Source organism: Gopherus evgoodei, chromosome 1 (assembly GCF_007399415.2).
Source record: "Gopherus evgoodei ecotype Sinaloan lineage chromosome 1, rGopEvg1_v1.p, whole genome shotgun sequence".
NCBI classification, from domain to species: domain Eukaryota; kingdom Metazoa; phylum Chordata; order Testudines; family Testudinidae; genus Gopherus; species Gopherus evgoodei.
Genome location: NC_044322.1, coordinates 344527244 through 344549151, shown reverse-complemented (window position 1 = coordinate 344549151; position 21908 = coordinate 344527244). Strand labels below are relative to the sequence as shown.

Genomic DNA, 21908 nt, shown 5'->3' with positions numbered 1-21908 from the left:
GCTAATATTAGTGGATGCAGATTCTTAATTTGATCAGCAGTACTACACAGTATTTTTGCAAAAGATAATACCTATATGCCATGAGATAGATTTTCTATGATTTTTGTGGTTCTTTTAATGCATGTTTTATATGTTATTTTTTAATGGGAGGCAAACCTACAGTTAACTCCAGTGGCAGCAAGATAAGACCCCCACACTTTTGTATTTATCAGAAAGTTAAACTTCCTTCCTTCTGTAATCTTATGTGACAACCCAGGTCAGGGATAGGCAACCTTTGGTACTCGGCCCATCAGGGTAATCCGCTAGTTGGCTGGGACAGTTCGTTTACCTATAGCGTTCACAGGTTCGGCAATTGAGCTCCCACTGGCCGTGGTTCGCTGTTCCATGCCAATGGGGGCTGCAGGAAGCATCCAGCACATGCCTCAGCCCACACCGCTTCCCGCAGTCCCCATTGGCCTGGAAAGGCAAATCGCGGCCAGTGGGAGCTACGATCGGCTGAACCTGTGAACGCTGTAGGTAAACAAACTGTCCCAGCCTGCCAGCGGATTTCCATGACAGGCCGCGTGCCAAAGGTTGCCAATTCCTGACCTAGATGTTTTGTTTCTAAAAAATCCAAAGCAATTTTGTATATTATTGTATATTATATATTATAGCAATATATGTTTTATATAGTCCACATGGCCAGGTAGGCATTATGCTGGGGAAGGAGAAATGGGTGCCCTACATGACCTCTGGGCCAGTGAATGGCAGGCTGATCTGGGAACCCAGAAGGTTGCAGAGTTCCAAAGTTCTGTGATGCAGGAAGCAACAAGAGGACCAAGAGACCCTGTGGAGCTCCTGAATTCTGTGAAGCAGTAGTTTCTAGATAGAGTGGAGCCTTGCAGAGTTCATGGGTAAAATCCTGCCCCATTGAAGTCTTAGCTGAGCCAGGATTTCACCCCAGGAGCTTTCTCAGACACTTGAAGAAATGATCCCGTGGGCTTCCTAATTCCACCTTGCAGAGAGAGGCATCTGGGAGATAGGGACTCTTAAGGTCTGAATGCTAGAGCAAGGCAGAAGGGAGATGGGGTCACTGCAGAGCTCCTAAATTCTAGATTGTAGAAGGCTTGGAAAGAAAATTACCCTATGGATCTCCTAAACTCTGGATTAGCACTGTTTGTTTAATGAAATAAAGTAAGTAGTACACATTTTAAATTAAGGATGCTACTTTATACCAAGGCAATTTACAGTTAAAAATACATCAGCATTTAAAAACATAGTTGCTCACCATCCATCATCTAGGAATGGTACTTATATTACAATAACTGTTGACGTATGGAAAGTAAGAAGTAAATAGGTGATGTCTTTGGGTAATACTGGATGGAAGAACTGGAAGGATGGACCACTGGTGATGGAAAAGTGGTTTTTTTATGTGAAAATTCATAGGTCATATTATCAGTGCATATTCTGTATGGTGGATGACTGCAAGAGGGTTTCTGGTCCACAAGCTAATAGTGTATTGGGATATGAGAGTAGACTTAGGATGTTTTGGGACTATGCAGTGTGATATGATACACATGTATGCTTATTTAAGGCACTGTATGAATGGTGAGTGTATTTGAATATTTACGTTTTCTTAACTCTTTATTTCTATACTTTTAAATGTTATAACATTCCTTGGCGTTCATACATAGTAGCAACCTTGGATGAAATTTTGCCTCCAGTGAAGTCAATGGCAAAACTCCCATTGACTTCATTGGGAGCAAAATTTGATCCTTTAACTTGAAGTTGACAAAGTCTGTCATTTATAGATCTGTTTACAATATCTTGTATGTAATTTTACCAAGGTTCTGGGGAACCTCTGACATCTTGGTAATATCTGGGACTTAGATAATCAGGAACTTCTCTCTTGCAGAGATTCTAAGTTCCTAGGACCTGCATTCAGTGACATTCTGGGGGACGTAAACAGCAGTTAAGCCAGAGTTTGGAAAATCAGGGTTATACTATAAAGCCCTTTGGGTCAAAATCTGTGAAATTATTGCAGAATAATTTGAGTGAAGGACAAACAAGCATTACAGATTTTTTTTTGAGTTGGATAATAGAATGCTTGCTGTTTAGATGTTAAATACAGTTTCATTATATTTATGATTGAGCTTGTACTTTTAAGTATTATGGAGTTACATGATATACAAACCATGCAAGATTATTAACACTGAAAGGTTAAATTACATTTCTTTACAGCATACTAGCTTGTGTTGATTGCTAAGGAGGCATTCAAAAGCAGAAAAATGCCTGATGATCTCCTGAGAGCTATATTCTTTTCCTTGTTTGTAATGTATATGGATATTTTGAAAAAAAAATCCACCATAGAGTCAAACACTCCATCAGCATCCTTTCTGCTTTTAACAGGAGGGTCACCTGATTGCCACCTAGAGATGCCCTTTTTACCGATGAAATCCAGAAGTACTAGGTACGAATGGATACAGAATAGGAAATCATTGCTGAGAATGTAAATGACCCTGACTGAAGGAGAGTGGAGTTAGGCTGCTGGTGGGGGTGGAGGTGGAGGGGAGAGAGAGACACACGCACATACACACACACACACGCGCACACAGTGAGAGTGCTGCTTGCTTCATCTTTTGAGAGGAGGGAAAACAAAAGAGCTCAGCTGCAGTTTTGTGTTGCTGTGTCTGGCTTAAACAGAAAATTCTAGACATCCGTGCTCATAAATCAAATCACAGCTGAAACTGTTTCTATCAAGAAGATTATTTTCTCCCCTCAGAATGGGTTGGATCAATACAGGTGGTTTGCAGATCATGAGAAGACAGACTGGCTGAGAATCATGGAAAGGTGGGATAAGACTCTACCTCTTTTTCTGTCCCCCCGCCCCCATTCATAGAGTAGTGTATCAGTGAGCTGGGACCTGACAAGTGGTCAGTTTAAAAGGTTAGGTGGGTTTTTAAATCCCACAAAACAAAATCGGAATTAAAGCCACTACCATATTTGACCAGATGTTGAACAGAAACTTGAGCTGAGTCTTACTTGGCTTACAGAATTGCTGTATGTTGCTTTGGATGTTGTCTTTGTTTGGAATAGTTCCTGTAGGAAAGAGCTATAACATATAACAAAATGCATGTTTATTCACAAATTGTCAGATGACTGTTTTGATGCCATTCATCAGTTTTTGCCAGAATGACTGCATGTGGAGGCTATCATTCTTGTGTGTATAGAAATAAAAAGAGCTGTTGACTTTTTGAATTTCTTGTGATGCCGGCATGATTGGAAGTTGAGCTGCAATTATTGTTGTACATTGTCTGAATTGTAACAATAGGCAGTTCAAAATAGAGTAAGTTTGAATGGTTTTTCTTCAGCAGTGCCAAATGCATCTTACTCATACACTCTTTTGCATTTCATTAAGAGCAGGGAAATTGATTTTACTGAAAAATTCCTAAAGAATAATGAGGGATAAGGAGGGAAAGGAATTAATGTTTCTGAGTTTTCATGTTCACCTTAGTATAAATAGTTGCATTAAGATGCCTACATTTCTAAAGCAAGTCTCAATAATTTCTCCTTTCTCTTGCTGTGCAGATGCATTTTCTTTTGTTATTTAATATGTTTTTCCCTCTCTTGTAGAACAAAAAACATTGTCTGCTTTTTAATGGTATCAAGAGACTTGTATACAAATTACCCATTTTTGCACAGGTTTATTCTGATTCATTCCTAAGAAAACTGCCTGAAGGTATTAAGGAAGGGGAGGGAGCTTGACTGATGTCTTAAGAAACATTGAATTCATATGATTTAAATCACACATAGAAGCATATATTTAGCTCTAGCCAGAATTCAGCTCCCTGTCATGCGAAATGTCCAGACCATAGCAGGGAGATTCTTAGCAACCAATAAATCAGATTTGTAATGGGCCCTTTAAAATGTATCTGTGAGGGTGACTGGCTGGGTCCCCTTTGGCCAAATTAAGATGCAATCTGACAGTGCACTAACAGCTGTGTGCTGACATTTTCCTCATGAACCTAGTGAAAAATGGCTCCATATCTTGTCTCTAGTCCTGAGAAGATGGTCTCTGAGTAGCCGTGCATTTTTTCCTCTATTGTTGTTTGTCCTAATCACCATTCTTGCTGACAGCGTCTGACTGGTTCATTTCAGTTTGCTTGCTTTTAAATCTTGGCTCAAAGGGCAGGAGTAGTAGTTGCTAGTGATTATCTTAGCTGGAGTCAGAACCCATGTCAGTACTACTTCCTAGACAAAAGATGTTTATCACAAATGGGTTGCATAAATACAGTTAATAGTGATCCTTTTGTCAGTTTAAATGAAGTTAGATAAGAGGGCTGAAATGCGTGTGGGTCAGAGTACCCCATTATAAAGGAGGAAACTGCGAGCCAGTAGTTAGTGAAAATTGACAAGTATAACCTCAACTCTTTGGAAGATAATCCATTTCTGAAAGGATAAAACTACTTTTGTTGAAAGAAGTGTGTGCTTATTCAAGGAAAAAGCTCATATTGAGATACTACTAGACAATGAGGGTGGGGAGAGAAGAATTGTGCCACTTTTATTGTACTACCGGAGTAATTATTGAAGAAATTCCTGTATCAGCTAGTTATTGAGTATGCCACAGCAGCAGCACTTGATGTATCTCTATTCAAGCTTCAGTTTATAAAAACACTGGAAGCAGGGCAGAGTGATCTTCCATCGATTCTAAGGACAGAAGGGACCATTGTGATCATGTAGTCGAATCTCCTGTATAGCACAGGCCATAGAACGTCCCCAAAATAATTCCTAGAGCAGAGCTTTTAGCAGAACGTCCAATCTTAATTTGAAAAATGGTCAGAGATATAGAATTCACCACAACCATTGAGAAATTGGCTAATTACTCTCATTGGTAAAAATGTACACCTTAGTTCCAGTCTGAACTTGTCTAGCTTCAGCTTCCAGCCATTGGATCATGTTATACCTTTCTCTGCTAGATTGAAGAGCTTATTATTAAATATTGTTCCCCATGTAGGTACTTATAGATTGTAATCAAGTCACCCCTTCACCTTCTCTTTTTCAAGCTAAATAGATTGAGTTCCTTGAGTCTGTCACTACAAGGCATTTTGGAAAAGCACAGTTACTCTGTGCATGTGTAAGATGAAGAAAGGATGGTGATAGAGCTGGCTGTGTTTCTCTGTAACAACCTATGCCATCTGATTCATCGAGTGGCATTGGAGATGGCTCGTGAAGAAGCTGCTTCTTTAAATGTTTGCCCAGTGATAAGGTGTTTTAACACTAGCTACCAACACAAAAGTAGGGCAAATGTGGGGTAGAGAGAGTAGCTGGGAGAAATGAAGGGTAATATGAATAGTCTCAATGTTGTCTTTATAAATGTCTGATAATGCTGCTTCTGAAAAAATCACAGAAAATACAGAACACTGGCACTTTGTCCACATTTTAAAGTAATGGTTTCTACATTATTACAAATATGATTGACAGTAAGAAAGCAATAATTTTAAAAGCTTCCATCCTAGAAATACAAATGTTGTTCCATTTACTTGGTGTAAGAGGCATTACCTTTCAGGTGGTGTTTAGAAACCATGTTGTGTCAAATGGCTATAAAAATCCCCACTTGTTACTTGCCAATCTAATTAGATTAATCTTCATTGAACTAAAAGCTTGGAGATGCTGTTTAATTCTGCTTTTTCAGGAGAATGGTGGAAATGGAATTTTAACACTGCTGCAGAACTGATTATTGCTTTTATAAATGTAGATGATTTGACCATAGTAAATGGCCTGCTTCATGGAAAGTGACACAATTACACTGTAGAATTGTAAAAAGAAAACAGACAATACATCTGAAAAGCCTTCTCCAAGCTCATCAGAGAAACAGCAATAACAATATGAAATAGACCAAATAAATGGAGTTAAAATGGTTTGAGGGATACAGAGAATCCAGATATCTAGTTTAGGCTGTCCATATTTGTAAAGCAGGACCGCTCAGCTGCAGTTTTGGAAGCTTGACCAATCCAATTGATTTCCAGATGTATGTTCACAACCCTGAACAGTGAAAGGCAAATGCTGAGTAGGAACAGATTAGCTTTCAAAAACTACTCCTTTAGAGAATCTGCACTGAAAGATTCAGCAAAGGCAAAGAAGAGGTTCCGGGGGAAAAGGGAATGAACACAGTCCAAATGAAATAGACAAGTCCAAATTATAACTCTGGTTATTGGTGATGTGGGTCTAATGAACTATTGTTTGTAGCAGGAATTCACAATCAAAATCTGATCTCAGAAATGGTACAAGAATTTTGACACATTTTTCCCGTATTAAATGAAAAATGGACAGGAACTTTTCTTGTAATGCATAGGTTTTGAGACATAGTGTAGAAATAAGATGGTGGTGCTACAGAGATTTAATTTCTGATGGTCACTTTCTACAAGCTATGTTAGCACAGTGTTTGATTAAACGCTGGCCCTGATTCTCCTCTCATTTACACAGGTGTAAATCACGAGTGACTCCACTGAAGTCAATGAAGTTACAGTAATGTGAGAGGAGAGACAACTCCATATTGTCAAAGGCTAAAAGATTTTATATTTAATTGGAACTGTCAAAGTAGCAGTTGTTTGTGTTTTGCCTGGTAGACTCAACAAACAGTCCACTAATTTCCATTTTGTCTGGTATCTTCAGAGCAAATGCCCTTGCAAAAATCCATTCCCTGATTGCAAGATGAGATGAAACAAACATAAGGGGTCAAATACTGCCATCAGTTACGCAAGTATACATTTTTTGGAATAAATTACACCAATGTAATGGATCGTAGTTTGGCCCCTACAATAAAGAGGCAGATGTGATCAGCAGAATTTTCAGGAATCTGTAAATTTTACAAGAGCATCTCAACAATTCCTGAGCCTTTGCTCTTTACATAAAGTACATTCCAGCCCCATGTGCCTTCGTCCCCGTTAGCTTTAAAGGATGCTGAATATAACAGATGAAAGTTAGAAGACAGATCTCTCTCTGTTAACCATTGTGGACTTTATGCTTTTTAAAAGTTTCTTTTTCTTACTGTACTATACCATATGATATAAAGTAAGTTATTTCCTATAGCTGGGTCTTGCATTTACAGGGCATGCTCAAGTATTAGTGATCTCCCATTATTCAGTGAAAAGTAGACCACCACAACCAATGGTAGCTTAAAATCAGGCTGGTTAGCTCTGCTGAGATGAGTTCAACACATCAAAGAGGGCCACAGTTTGTATAACGAAAACTGTTTTGATCAAAAAAGAAGTCAGGTTTTTTTCAGCTGGCCTCAGTTTCTCATCTCCATCTTAACCTAACTTCTCATGCACCCTTCTCCTGACTCCCAGAAGCCTGCCCCTCCATAATCCTCTCTGTTTGCTCTGATCAGCCGTCAATGAATTTCCCTCACTGCATACCTTCATGCTTCTCCTACGGTGAGATCTACTTCCACCTCCTGTTCTTGTCCTGATGGAGTCAAAGCTGACACTAGCTACGTGGGTTGTGTGGAGAGCATGTCTGGGAGGTCAGGAAGCTTTCTGGGGTGGTGTGGAGCAAGATGTACATCAGAAGAGACTCTTAGTTTACCCAGCTCCCTGATCCCTAGTGTGGCACTCCTCAGATCTGTCTCCAGATCCTTAGCCAGTGTTTTAAGTTTTAAAGCTGCTGGAGGCAGAAGGAAGGCTAAATGACTCTATCCAGGCCCACTATGACCATTCAGAATTGCACCCTGAATGGACAGCGTCAGATGAGCTGCACTATAGAAAAAGTAGGATTGTTAGGGTTTAGAGCAAAACTCTCACTGGCTACAGCAGGAACAGGACTGAACTTTAGGCTGGAAAGAAGAGCTGAGCTTATGGAGAGAATGGAGAAGCTTCTCTTTGTACCTTTCCTGGACCAAGGACATAAGGGAGTGGGATTGAGAGCTTTTGTTTTTAGCCATATTTAGCCTTAAACCTTCCTTATCTCACTGGGTTTTGCTAATTATTACAAGGTAAATAAAAAACATACCCATGAACAATTCTTCAGTCTACAAGAATTAGGAGTTAAATCTTTGCAGCCAACATCACTGACAGAATTATATGTAACCTAGAGGTGGTGGAATATAAGTAAGCATGGTCATGAGAACATTCCGGTAGAGAGCACAGCCTAATAAAAGCACTCTTTCCCAGTCAACCTATGATTTCTGCTCAAATAAATAAATGGTTGTTGATGTACAGTGTGAAAAATTATTGCAGCTAGAATGCTCAGAAATAGATGATTTAATGAATAAATACATAATAGGAAACAAAGGCTGCTTGAAATTAGTTAATAAATATTAGGACTTTGAGGGGTCTGAATTGCTTGGAACACATTGATGGGATATGGAGCTTTTAACTTCTCTCTTGATTGTGAAGCAGGCCATCTGTTAAGTAACCCTGGAATATAAGAGAGCATTGCTCCAGTGCTTTGAACACTACATTGGCTCTCCAATACCAAACCCCAGGTGTCTGGTCTGAGTCTTCAGAACCCTTCATGAGGTAGGCCATGGTTGTCAAAGGGACTGCTTCTGTGAACCTGGGTGACATCTATGATCACCAGGAACCTTGGAACTGACAGTACTTAGAGTGAAACGTGAAGGAAGCAGAGCCTTTTCAGTGTAAGGCTCACAATATGAAATTCCCTATTGTCAGAAACGTGCCTCTCCGTGGATTTTCAGAGCAAAATGTAAGAGCAGCTTTCCAACAAACGGAACCATAAAGAATGGTTCAGCATCCCTCCCCCAAAGATAAGCATTTGAAAATAGTCCAACATGTTATATATCTTAACTGCTGTAACCACATAGTACAGGAAGAAGTAGATAATACAATCCTTCAGGTGGATTGTGGCTTTCCTTAATTTGATTGGAACCAAATACAATGGTGCTACATGTGTTGGAAATACCTGGTTAGATTAAATAGGTTACTAATTGAGATCCAGAGTGATCAAAAAGTCCACATCATTTTATGGCCCTAGTGAGCTCATGATCTTGGTCAGTTTCCTAATGAACAAGTGTCCACCATGATTCAGACCCAGGCCACTAAGGGTCTCTGTGTGTGTGTATTTTCACAGGCATTGCACATACTTCCAGACTGTATCTGTTAGCCTCTCTTACATTGCTGCATCTTATCTGGAAGACACAGTGGAGTTATCTTTTGAGGAGCAGAGTTGTGGAGTGAGAAGTAACCAAATGTCAGGGATTATACCTTTGCCTTGCTTGCTTTCATACCATGTCCCAAACTAACCCTGTAAACCTTTAAGGATAGTTGTGTTTTCCAACCGTCTGTTTTTACAGCTCAGTCTTTATTCTGCCCTACAGAAAATAGAAATGGGATCTGTTTTGACACTGAGACTAAGCTTTCTGAGCTGATTCTTTTGCTGGGCTGTTAGAATTTTAAACCCTTAAAAACTGGAACCCTTTTTGTCAGACATGTTAAGGAGTAGTGGGCATGGAGAATCAATCACTCTGCCTCCCTTAGTGTTGGGCTCTCTAAAACAGGTTGGGGCAGGCTGGTAGGAAGTGTCCTGCTCTACTGTTCTGTTCTGCAGATTCAGCAGGTACAGTTATAACCTTGAGACATTGGGAGCTAGGACATTCTGTAATTATACTCTCCGACTGGGGAAGTTACTGCCTATTACAGTTTTAAATGTCTCAGGGAGTATGTTTGCTGCTGCTTCCAGGTCTTCCCAATGAAATGTTGATAATTTTAATTTACTTACTATAAAATGTTCTGTGACTATTGTGGAAGGGACTAAATCAAAGCATTCTGTTGCTGATACACAGAAGTCTCCAATTCCCAGTACCATCAGTCTACCTCCACAGATAATATTTTTCATTCATGTTGCTCCTTTCTTCAGAAGCTGTCAAAGTGTTTTACAATGGTGGGTAAAGTATTTTACAAATTAGGAAACTAAGGCACAAAAAGGGCCCGAGGTCACACACAGCAATTCAGTGGCAGAGGAGGATATAGAAGCCAGGTCTCCTAACTCCCAGTCCTATGCGCTAACCACTAAGCTCACTGCTTCCCGTAGGACTCCTTATATTCCAATTAGAGAAATAAAATTAGGACTGTTGGACTTCTTTGCACCTGAAGAAATTTAGAGGCACTCAGATATGTCAGTTGTTCATACTATAAACAAGGTACTTTGCTGTATTCAGATTAATTTTCCAAAAGAAAACCCTGTACAGTGCATTTATATTAATAAATAGAGAGGACAATAGTGGAGAGACAGACGCACACAACACTAGCTCCTTTGAAATAATCCAATAGCTTCACCATATAGAGTAGTTCATCAAATATTTGCTACCACAGTGCTCAGTCTATAACAGCTCTTTGCCATAACCTTGAGTAGGTCACATCAGCTTATTGGAAGCACTGGGAGGCTTTGGGCCTCACAAAGATAGAATGCATCCTTGAGCTGCTGGGAGAGCAAGCCCATAGTTACACACCTCTAGGGGAATGCAACATATATCTCCCTCAGGGAGAGAGTGAAGGATTGTGGCTGTGGCCAGCTCTTCTACCTCTCCCCTTGTGCAAGAGGGAAGTCCACATTTGCATAAAACTCACTTACATGCCTACATGGGCTGGCCAGAACTTGGTTCTTAAGTAGTAGAGGACACACCTTGCCATCTTTATTTTGTCCCTTTTTAGGAGGAGTTCAGTGCAGAATTCTGTTGATGCAGTGTTACGGATAAGAATTTAAATGCACCAAAGTTAGCAAGTTCAAGCTTGTACAAATAGAAGGCATTGTCCTATTCTCCTTCCACATAAAGTATTGTGTGAATTATTCCATGTTAACTTCTACTCATATATATGGCTATAGTTGCTTTGGGGACCATATATTTTCATTAGTCTCTGCTTTATGATGGAGACTTTAAATGCACTATCTTGCCATAACAGGTTTTTCATTGAAAATATATATATATTTTTAAAAAGTGTGATCACATGTTTATTTCAAAGCACAGTGTGAGATAGAAATGATCACACATTGACATAGATACGTCAATGCTAATTTCAATGTGTGGATCTACAGATATACATGCCCATCAATGTGCGTATAACTAGAACTCTTCAGGTTAGTACATTGATTTTCCTGGCTGTATGAGTAACAATGTCACGTACACCCACGTTGGCTTGCAGCTCCATTGTTCATGGGCCAGATTTCTTCAAATACGTCAAAGACTCTTGTCATCACTTGGGGATACTTAATGCTTTTTTCAAGTTTTAAAAGTGAAAAGCTTCAAGTTTTGATTATTGGACCATAGAAATCTGAAAATTTGCTTCATTTGTGAAAAAAACACCTTGTCTGTGCATTATGCCCAGATAACTCAAGTCCTGGTATTAAGAAAGTATTATTAGACCAAAAAGGAACAAAAAGCACCTTTGGGTAATTATTTTACAAAGTTACAAGGTTCTTAAAAATAAAAATGCCTCATCAGCTGTAACTCCTGCAACCTTGTAATGCATTTACAGACCCACAGCCCATCTGTTAGTAACATTCTCATCTTATTTTGTCATACACAACTTGTTGCTTATTGCAAATAAATGTTGTTGATAGTAATACATTTCAGCCAGTCAGTTCAGGGGGATTGGGTTTTGGTCTTTTTTTTTTTCTTTTTCTTTTTCTTTTTTTCTTTTTTTTTGCTGAGCCTCATTCCCCCTTACCTCTCCCCCAGGAAAGTGAATGGGGGGCCAGGTCAAATGACCAATTTTAGTCTTCGAACATACTTTAATTTTCAGTGAGGTGCAGCCCCTGTTTTTCCCTAAAGGCCCTACATCCTTCTGAGCATAGCTATCTGTGTGCCTTGCCCTGCTCTCATTGCAGTCAAATGAAAGCAGAATTGTGCCTTCTATCATGAGAAAGTGATGTGAGCTGCTGCTGCTAACTGTATCAGAGAGGGCAGCAGAGGCTGCTGTCTGCAGAGAGTACAGAACAGGTTCCTGTTGATTGTGTGTGTGTGTGTGTGTGTGTCAGAGAGTGAGAGAGAGCGCATACAGCAGGAACCGTTAAGGGTGAGAGAGAATGGAATAAGGAATAAGAGAGAGAATAGGCAGAAAGGGAGTATACAACAAAATAAAGTGGAAAGTGAGAAGAAATTATACCAAGGGAAAACAGACAAGGGATTCCTCAGCTGCAGCCTTTACTTGTCCAGAGGAAATTTTTTTTTAAAATAACCACCCATATCTAGTTTAATAACAATTCATCATCATGTGACGACATGAAGCACCTTAGTTTTTGCTCCCCTTTCTTCTGGGGATTTGTAATAACCTCTCTCTATCCCCCAGGCCAATTTCTGGTTACTGATTATCCCAACTACTACACTCCCACAACACAAACACCGAGATATTATGGCGATAGGTGCACTGGAGATGGAGGGATGCCCTGTATACTGTCAAAAAACAGTCCAAAGGGAAAAAAAATAACCTTGGGCCAGAACGTGCCATTTGATCTACATGTGTAATATCTCAGCCGTGAGTAGATATCTCCTCCCCGAGCTGAAAAGAGGTGGGATCAGCTGCATCCTTGGCAGCATCAACCCTTCTCCTGCACCCCATGCAGAGCTCTCTGCACTCTCTGGGGATCTGAACTGAAAGAGGGTTATTCAAAAGTGGTATCCAGTGGTTTGCATATGGTTCAATCCCTTTGCACCCAGTGAAGAGTCCAGAAGCAGTATTACATTTGCACTGCTCCATTCCCCTATGCATACACCTACCAGCACCAGAGGGCTCTGCGCGCCGCCCCCACCCCAAACACCGGCTCCGCATTCCCATTGCCTGGGAACCAGCCAATGGGAGCTGGGGGGCAGATTCTGTAGGTGAGAACAGCACGGGCCGCGGAGCCTCCTCCCCCCCCGCACCCCTGCCTAGAACTCAGACCTGCTGGCTGCTTCCAGCACTGCTGACTGGGAGCCGCCAAGGTAAGCCTGCACCCCACTCCCCTGCCCAAGTACTAAGCCGCCCCCAAACACAGAGCCCCCATATGCACCCCAAACCCCTCATCCACGGCCTCATCCCAGAGCCCCTTCCCACACCCTGAACTCCTCATTCTCGGCCCCACCCCAGAGCCCTCATCCTCTCCTGCACCCATCCCTCTGCCTCAACCCACAGCCCCCTCCCACACTCCAAATCCCTCAGCCCCATTCTCAGCCTGGAGCCCCCTCCTGCACCCAAACTCCTCATCCCTGGCCCCACCCCAGAGCCAATGCCCTCAGCCCAGAGCTCTCACCCCCTCCCGCAGTGAACCCTCTGCCTCAACCCACAACCCCCTCCCAAATTCTGAATCCCTTAGCCACCCCCCAGCGTGGAGCTCCCTCCTACACTCCAAATACCTCATCCTCAGAGCCCGCACCCACAGCCAGAGCTCTCACCCCGTCCTGCCCCACAACTCCCTGCCCCACGCAGAGCCCCCTGCCGTCCCCAACTCCCTGCCCTAGCCTGGAGTCCCCTCCCACACTCTAAACCCCTCATTTCTGGCCCCACCCTGGAGCCTGCACCCTCATGTAGAGCCCTCACCTTCTCCCTCACCCCACCCTGAGCCCCAGCCCAGTGAAACTGAGCGAGGGTGAGGGAGAGGAAGCCACTGAGGGAGGGGGAATGTAGTGAGTGGGGGGGCAGGGCACCAGGGAAGGGGTGGGGCCTCAGGCAAGGGGTGGGGTAGAGTATTCAGTTTTGTGTCAATATCTGCAGCTGCCTAGCTTGCCTATAGCTGGAGCTGCCTCTGAGGGGAGCCCATTATGAAGGCTATCCCGTGATGGTATTACCATGTAGAGGTACTATCTAGCTGTGTTCCTTTAGACAGAGAAGTTACCTTCCAACACTGTCATTCCAATTCTATAGAAATCAGCTTTAAAGAATGAGCTAACCCTGTTGGACTAGAACCCTAAGATTGAATTCTCAGACACAAAGTGTCTTCATTTCTGAAAACACATTAAAGCCTTATGAAGAGCTACATTCTGATCTCAGTTGCTTTGGTGTAATTCTACTGTAACTCCATTAAAGTCAATGGAATTACTCCAAGAGTATACCTGTTAGAGCAGATATTAGAGCCCTTAGTTCCAAGTGGGGGATGAATTTGTTCTACATTACTGGTATTGTGAACATTTAATGACATGGAAATGGCCTTACTTTGATCTATATGATTAGAATTAATCATTTCAGTGAAAAATCACTTTCCTTTTGAATAATTGTAAACTAAGGCAGAGTAAAATCACTATGTTTTAAATCTTCTATTACACTGTAATGCTCTGTCTGTAGAGAATATAGTTTTTTAAGAAAACTCACCCTCTTGTTTTACTTGGTTGAGATTTTATTATGAGGATCCTTTCCAAAAATATGAAAATATATATTTAAAACGTCCACAGCTCCTTGGGTCTCCTTTGGTGCCACTATTTTTGCTGTTATTGAGTCAGTAGCATGCAAAACGGTGCAAGTTTTGGGGAAAGCCAACAGGTGGAGAGGAGTACACAGTTCGGGCAGAGATATCCTTCAGGGGATGATTTATCAAAGTGGTTACTAGTGTAGAGGAGAAGATAGAAGATATGTTGTAGCAATTGGACCTACAAATTTACTCGGATTGTGAGTTTAACTGTTAAAAGTATGTAAAAGTTCATAAAATGTCATCATAACCTATAAAAACAAATGTTGATGGGAACAGGTGAAAAAATAAGACAGAAATATTGAATTAGTCTGAACAAAAAAGGCCTACTGATATGATTAAAGGACTGTGTTGATATTAGGCTTGTTAAAAACAGGAGCTCTGCAGCCTGAAGTTAATGAGCCAACATTGGTATATCAGATATTAAGTCTAATAAGGAGACAAAACAGTGAGAGGGTTGACTATTCCACACATCATGCCCTTTGGGGTTATTATAAGAAAGAGATTTTGTGGGAAAAATAAAAAGAAGAATGGATGAAAAGAACAGAGAGAGGATACTGGGGCAAGCTTCACCTTCATGGCTGCCAACCTCAAGGTTTCCCAGGATCCAGGGCCTTCATCATCCTGATCCTGATAGGTGTCCTGACCAGAACGAGCCAGAGGGAGAGAGAGGGACCCCGGTGACATCACCTCTTCTTCCTGCTCCAGCTGCATCCCAAACCCCACCTACCATGACAGTTATTACCATATTAACTTTCTACAGTTAAGGGGAAAAGGAACAAGGGATCTTGTAGAGGTTTATTTAATACTTTACATTTCAAATCCTCTGTTTTTCCTTCTTTTCTGTATCTTGAATAAAACAAAATTAAAAGATTTTTAATGGTGTATTTGCCATTGTGCTGAGCAGGCTGAGGTCACTGTAACAGACCATGTTTAACACCGTTTTATGTTGGCTAGTGACTGGGTTATGTTAACACCTTTAGTCCATTTATTCCATCTCAATTAATACAACAGTTGATAAAAGTACAGTGGTAGGAACAGAAGAGAAATATTTTTTAAAAAAAAGAGTCCTATTCAATTACATCATATGAAGGCAGGCAGCTAAATATTGACTGGCAACTAAATATTGACTAATTTTATAAGTGCTTATATACAGGTGCCAGAACTCTAAATACTAAGAGAGGTGAACTTGGGTGCCTGGTATTAAATGAGGATATTGATATCATAGGTAACACAGAAACTTGTGGAGCAATGAAAATCGATGGAACATGGTACAAAATGTATAGGAATGACAGAGTAGGTCATGCTCATGAGGGAGCAGCACTCTATGTGAAAGAAAGTACAGAGTCAAATATAGTAAAAATCTTTAATGAGTCAAACAGTACTATAAAAGCTCCAGGGATAGAAACTTCATGCTGAATAAAAATATAGCAGTAGGAATATACTGCCAGCCTCCTGGCCAGGCTGATGATGGTGTGAAATGCTCAGGGAGATTAGAAGGGCTACAAAAACAAACAAAAAAATCCCAATAATAATGGGGGATTTCAACTATCCCCATATTGACTGGATATACTTCACCTCAGGAAGGGATGCAGAGATAAAATTTCTAGACACCATTAATGACTGCTTCTTGTAGCAGGTAGACCATTAATGACTGCTTCTTGTAGCAGGAGAGAGGCAATTCTTGATTTAGTCCTAAGTGGTGCACAGGATCTGGTCCAGAAGGTGAATGCAACTGACCTGCTCAGTAATAGCAACCATAATGTAATTAAATTTAATATCCTTTTGGTGGGAACATCAAAGAAACCCACCATAGCATTTAATTTTAAAATGTGGAACTATAAAAAATGAGGAAGCTAGTTAAACGGAAATTAAAAGGAACAGTCAGAAGGGTGAAATGCCTGCAAGCTGTATGGAAATTATTTAAGCACATCATAATAGAGGCTCAAACTGTAAATAACCCCAAATAAAAAAAGTAAAGAGGACCAAAAAATGTCACCATGGCTAAACAGCAGAGCAAAATAGGTGGTTAGAGGCAAAAAGGCATACTCTAAAAATTGAAAATCAAATCCTACTGCGGAAAATAGAAAGGAGCATAAACTCTGGCAAGTCAAGTACAAAAATATAATTAGGCAGGCCAAAAAAGAATGTGAAGAGCAAATACGAAAAGACACAAAAACTAAGTTTTTTTTTCAGTTCATTGAAAGCATGAAGCCTGCCAAAAAGTCAGTGGGGACACTGAACAATAGAGTTACTAAATAAGCAGTGAAGAAAGACAAGACCATTGCAGAGAAGCTAAATTAATTATTTGCCTTGGTCTGTATTGCAGAGGATGTGAGGGAGAGTACCACACCTGAGCAGTGTTTTTAGGTGACAGATCTGAGAAACTGTCCTGACTGAGGTATTAATAGAGAAGATTTTGGAACAAATTGTTAAACAGTAATAAGTCACCAGAAACAGACGATATTCATCCAAAAGTTCTGAAGGAACTCAGATATGGAATTGCAGAACTATTAACTGTGGTATTTAATCAAAAATGTCTCCAAATGTGATCCTGGCAATTGCAGGCCAGTGAGCCTAACTTCAGTAACAGGCTAATTTGTTGAAACTACAGTAAAGAACAGAATTATCAGATACATAGAGAAACATGATATGTTGGGGAAGAGTCAACATGGCCTTTGTAAAGGGAAATCATGCCCCACCAATCTATTAGAATTCTTTCAGGGCGTCAACAAGCATGTGGACAAGGATTATCCAGTAGATATACTGTGCTTTGACTTTCAGAAAGACGTTTGACATGGTCCCATACCAAAGGTTCTTAAGAAAAGTAAGCTGTCACAGGATAAGAAGGAAGGGCTTCTCATCGATCAGTAACTGGCTAAAATGTATGAAATAATGGGAAGGAATAAATGGTTAGTTTTCACAGTGGAAGGAGGTGAAGAGGTCCCCCAAGGATTGTACTGGAATAGTGCTGTTCAACATGTTAATGAATGCTCTGGAAAAGGGGGAAGTCGCAAAGTTTGCAGATGACACAAAATTGCTTAAGAAAGTTAAGTCCAAACCAGACTATATAGAGCTACAAAGAGATCTAACAAAACTAGGTGAATGGGCCAAGAAAAGGGCATATGAAATTCAATGTTGATACGTGCAAGGTAATGCATATTGGAAAAAATAATCACAACTATACATAAAAAAGATAGGGTCTAAATTAGCTATTACCATCCAAGAAAGATCTTGGAGTCATCATGGCTAGTTCTCTGAAAACATCTGCTCAGTGTGCAGTGGCTGTCAAAAAAGCTCTCAGGATGTCAGCAAACATTAAGAAGGGGATAGGTAATAAAACAGAAACTATTATAATACTCTATAAATCCATGGTACACCAAGACCTTGAATACTGCATGCAGTTTTGGTCACCCCATCTTAAAAACATATTAGATTTGAAAAAGGTATAGAGAAGGACATAAAGAACAGTTAGGGGCATGGAACAGTTTCCATACAAGAAGAGATTAAAAAGAGTGGGACCATTCATCTTAGAAAAAGGACAGCTGAGGGGGGATATGGAAGAAGTCTATAAAATCATGTATGATGTGGAAAAAGTTAAGTGTTTATATACTTCTTCATGTAACACAAGAGCCAGGGATCACCCAATGAAATTAAAGGCAGCAGGTTTAAAAATAAACATAAGGAAGTACTTTGCACAGTCAGTCTGTAGAACTTGTTGCCAGGGGATGTTGTGAAATTCAAAAATATAACTGGGTTAAAAATGAATTAGATAAGTTCATGGAGAATAGGTAGATGAGGGATATATTAAGAACAATCTCATATATAAAAATCTAAAATCCTCATTTTCCAGTCTTTTCTTGCACACATGTATCTGAGGGGAGAAGTGAGCTTCCAACCCTCATTACATATGAAAGGGAAGTGATTTTTCCAATTACATATTATACAAATTCCTAACATTTAGAAGCATTCAAAATCCCCGTGTTATAAAATCCTTACATATCCTCCTTTTCTCTTATTTAGTGAAATTATCATATCATTCATACAGCTAGTGTGCAAAATTACAGCTACCTTCTGACCTGTTGCCAATGATTCTCATTGATCTTTGTTCCCCAGCACCATTCACAAACTTACTAAGCATGTCACCTTCACTGACCTGAATATAGACACTTCAATCTCTCATCCAGCAGTTAGAGTTGCTGCTTTATACTTTTCCACCTTATAATGTATTTTTTCCACCTAGCTACCTTGTAATATATTTTTCATTGAATTATTTTTATTTTTAAATGTTATTTTTTTAGATCATAACACCCAAGCATTTAAGTCCTGGGTAATTTTTTTTTACATAGGTCAATTAATATAGGAGAGAATCATTTCTAATTTATTTTTAAACAGTAAATCCAATTTGACAATAGAGGTTGGTTGCCCATATGCACTCTGAGTTTGTGTCAAGCAAGTTTAAATTGGTGATGAAAACAGGCATTGTCCTTGGCACTCAAATCAAGTCGTGTACTACAGAACACAATAATTTATTATGCTGTTAAAAATACTGGTGATCAGACTTTCATTATTCCAATGCTGCTTCAAACTATTAGTATCCAGGTATATCAGAGGTGTGAGTGCATCAATAAAACTGGACTTGTGTACAAAGTGTCCTGCTATATATTCTGAGATCCTGAATTTGAGTTTTATGACAATTAATTAGATTTAGTGGCTTTTGCTATGCTGCCTAGTATGTTAATTATTTAGTCTTGCATGACTTCAGAAATTAAAAGCAGTTGTGTGTCACAAGAAAGGCAGTCCTCAAGCTCCCTGATAATCAAGAGTGAAATTCACCCCTGTGCTGAGGGCCAGCATGAGTATGTCTACCTTGCTATAAGACACCCACGGCTGGCCCAAGCCAGCTGACTCAGGCTTACGGAGCTTGGGCCAAGGGACTGTTTAATTGTGGGACAGACGTTCAGGTTTGGACTGGAGCCTGAGCTCTGGGACCCTGTCCCCTCACAGGGTCCCAAGTCCAAGATCCAGTGCCAGCCTGAACATCTAGACTGCAGTTAAACAGCCCCAAAACCTGAGCCCCATGAGCTGAGTCAGCTGGCACGGGCTACGAATTTTTAGTTGTAATGTGGACATATCCCATAAGGCCTATGTATCATGCAACTGCCATTTAAGCCCAGAATCCATAAAAGGCAATGGATTTCCCATGCAATGTTTCATTTGAGTCAAAAGATAGACATAGAATCACTTTTAAGATTTTTATTATTGCCCTTACGGTATCTCACAGTTATCTAAAACATGAGTTCCTGAGAACCTGGCTTGTCAGACTGTCACCACGAAGCATTTTCTTTTGAAAATAACAAAGCTCATTCCTTTGTTGTTTTTCACTTTAAATATGTCATAAAGCTAGTGATTGGTAACTGATATTAATATCTCAAAAACCTAGAACATTAAGCTGGGGACAGAGTGACTGTTTATACCGCACTTAGCACACTGCAGCTCCAGTCATTCTTCAGTCTCATCTCAGGATCTAGACTCTGGCATTATCCAACTTAGAGAATTTCTCATTTCTCTTTCTATTTAAAAAAAGGAAATTAATTGCAAAAATTTACTTTAAGGGAATGTGGAGGTTCTACAATTAAAATCACAAATACAGATATTTAATCAGCAAACACAGATATTTAAATTCCAAGAGCAAATTAGTTCCCTTATTAACTCAAGACGTGTTCCAAGTAGGTAGCATTTTCTATTCCTTTTTTAAAATGTGTAGTCTAAAATTAGTTTGTCATAAATTGTCAGGGTGACCACACGTCTTTATTTGAAGGGACTGGTTCCTTCTTTAATTGATTTGTCCCTTAGGGTGACCACCTATCTCTTATTTTAAGAGACATCCCTGGACCATTTTAAACATTAAATTAAAGCTTATGATAATTGCATTTTATATTTGAGGGCAAAATAAATACATGATAGGCTTAGGGAAATGGTGTTCCCCTAGAATGTCCTTTAAAATACAGCATTCTTCCTTATTTTTATGTTCTTTTCCATCCAACAAAGGTGGTCACTCCATAAACTGTGTATCATGAAATATACATGCCTTGTTGTTGTAGCTTTTATGTTACCTCATTTTGTGTGATCAAAATGTATGGAGCCTTAAGGACTGTGGTATGCTGTGGGATTACTTTCTCTTTAAGATCTGGAACATTGTGGCTGGCAAAGTTCAACTGACAAGTTTTTTGAAAGACAGTGGCAGTTGCAGCTGAATGTAGACACTGAGCCCATTAGGGAAGCTTATTTGTAAATATAGCTAAAAGTTCTCTCTCACTCTGAAACAGTATTTTAGGAACAGTTGCATCCCAGGATTTGATAAGATCCTTTTACAGCAACAAGGGGGTGAGTGTGATAATAGTGATGGAAGAGGTTTCTAGCTAAAGGAAAGAACAAAGGAAGTTAGTCATGGCCACATCTCGGAGAATGGATGGTTTCCATTTTAATGAAAAAGGTAAGGAGTTTACAGTTTATGTATAAATATTGCAGTAGTATTTTTATGCCAACATCATTGAAGACATTTGAAAGAACACATACTTTTTCCTAAATCTGGTTGGAAGAGACATTTACCAGCATGAAAGACTTATCTTTCCCACTTGACTTATGAGGAATTGGATGAAGTGTTTAAAAAGCACTATGTTCCTCAAGCAAAATTCCTAGCTGAGAGAGATAAATTTCACGTGCAAAACCAAAAAGAAGGAGAAAGTGTATCTGATTTCCTGGGTAATCTTAAAAAGCTCTCCCAGAGCTTCTTCTTGGGTAATCACCTGCAGAAGTTCTCAGGGAGAGCCTTATATTTGAGATGAGAAATCTAAATTAAAAGAGAAGCCGCTGAGTATTATTCACACAACGTAAATTAAACTGAGAGGAACAGTGGGATATCATGTTTCTTTTATTGCACAGATCAATACCTCAGACCACCATATAGAAATCTCCAGCAGAGTTGTATTTTGGCCCCAGTCAAGCAACACCTCACATGCCTAACCTTGTGCTCAGGATAGTCTCTGCCCTGCTGTTCAATGGGACTCCTCACAGGTATAAAACTGGGCATGTATAAGTGTCAGCAGTATTAAATGCACAGTAAGAATTAGTTTTGGCTTGCTCAGACCAGCAAAAGAACTATATGAAAAAACAGCCGTGACAAGCCCAAAACATGAGCCTGCTGGGTTTTTATACCTAGGCCTAGGGGGTATTTAGTTTGAAATGACAGGAAAAGAAGGAAGTAGGAAACAGGTATAAAAAAATCCTTAGGATCCATGACATACCTTGTGATGAATAGAGAAATAATGAAGAAACATGCAATTGTTTAGAAAATAGCAAAGGAACTGATATTGCAGGAGGCAGTAATTATTGCAGAAAAAAATTGTTCTTTTTTCATGATGATTTCAATGCCAGTGTTAATGTAGAAACTGAATCTGGAATGAAAATGTTATTGTGAAAACAGAATCTGTGAAGGTCAATTAGGAACAAGAGGGAACAAGTGACAACTGCTC

The 21908-nt window shown here is 39.9% G+C and overlaps 1 protein-coding gene across 15 annotated transcripts in view; it reads left to right on the top strand.

Annotated features, from left to right (window-relative positions):
- The window catches only part of MAGI2 (membrane associated guanylate kinase, WW and PDZ domain containing 2), a 1169121-nt gene that overhangs the window by 528892 nt on the left and 618321 nt on the right, over window positions 1-21908 (top strand). Inside the window, exon 1 of one of the 15 annotated variants that reach the window (XM_030558812.1) lies at window positions 2599-2829. The exons of the other annotated variants lie outside the window; for them this stretch is intronic. The gene's annotated coding sequence lies outside the window, so the exon portion shown is untranslated. Of the gene's footprint in view, window positions 1-2598; window positions 2830-21908 lie in introns of those variants that run through there. 15 annotated transcript variants of the gene reach the window in all.